General features: G+C 47.4%; 1 pseudogene; it reads right to left on the bottom strand.

Annotated features, from left to right (window-relative positions):
• Positions 1-8: 8 nt before the first annotated feature.
• Positions 9-1,067, bottom strand: LOC116548543 (annotated as a pseudogene).
• Between the last annotated feature and the right edge of the window lie 230 nt (positions 1,068-1,297).

Here is a 1,297-nt window from a genome sequence, read left to right as displayed (position 1 = left end):
ACCGAAGGTTCCTCAGGGACAGCTGCCACCAGAGCTGCTGCAAGAACAGGTTTCTCACTGGGCGTAGCTTCACAGTCAACTCCTCAAGCAGAAGACTAAAATATTATTTCTTTTTAGAAGATCTTGGTTGCGGGAGAACATATCAATATGGAGAAAAGATCTTTGCTTCTAAAATTCAAGAAACACCATTAACGAATCTATCAATGTTTCTCCCATACAGTGTGCTAGGGTGCCCTGTGCAAAATCCTTTTCCATCCACGCCACATGTCTGGGTGAGAGGAGAGTGGCAAGCTGCCAGTACACTAGCAGGCACTCCCGGTGATGCTCTGGGCTCTGCTCCCTTGCTGCTGGTAGTAGTAGGGATCTTTTCTGGCAGCTGCAGCAGCTTGATGTGTGGGGAAGAAAGGGGCCACCCCCCAGTCACCTTTTCTTGAAGCCATATTTTTTACGTTCATAGAAGAGATCTGTCTTAGAGCTCCCCAAATTAACAATCTTTGGGCAACCATCCCTATCCTTCTCCTGGATGGTACACTCCTTACAATAATAGGTATCAGAGACCCCAGGGCCTCCACAGATCACACAGCGTCCCTGGTAAGATCCATAGTTACACTCATCACATGCGCATCAGAGTGCAGGGACACACAGGGGAGTCACAAATCACACACTTGCCATCACATTTTTCACACAGTCTTCCGATGGCAACACCAGCCTGCTTGTGGCAAAAGATCAAATCAGGATGATATTTAGCCATAGTTCCCAAGGAAACCCAGGAGTAGAGTATTTATCCTTTTCTCTGCTTTTATGCTTCCCATTTTCATTCAATTCAGAAACAGCAACATATGTGTTAGGCACAGTGTGCTAGGCCTAGTCTGACAGGCAATACAGAGCTTACAGGCAAGGGAATAAGAAGACAGTTTTGTTTTGTTTTTAAGAGAAGTTAATAAGTATCTGCTCAACATTTATTATGAGTCAGGCACTATGCAAGTGCCCATGAACAAGATAGGTTTCGAGGCTGCTCTCAATGGTCAGAAGATGCTGCGGTGACAGCTCAATGAAGAGATGAGGCCGGGTGCGGTGGCTCACGCCTGTAATCCCAGCACTTTGGGAGGCCAAGGCAGGCGGATCACCTGAGGTCAGGAGTTTGAGACCAGCCTGGCCAACATGGTGAAACCTCATCTCTACGAAAAATACAAAAAATACCCGGGTGTGGTGGCAGGCACCTGTAATCCCAGCTACTAGAGAGGCTGAGGCAGGAGAATCACTTGAACCTGGGAGGTGGAGGTTGTAGTGATCTGAG

This window comes from Sapajus apella, unplaced genomic scaffold (assembly GCF_009761245.1).
Source record: "Sapajus apella isolate SASKATOON/1434 unplaced genomic scaffold, GSC_monkey_1.0 scaffold14729, whole genome shotgun sequence".
NCBI lineage: Eukaryota > Metazoa > Chordata > Mammalia > Primates > Cebidae > Sapajus > Sapajus apella.
Note: the sequence above shows the minus strand (reverse complement) of the source record. Positions and strands in the feature narration are given on the sequence as shown.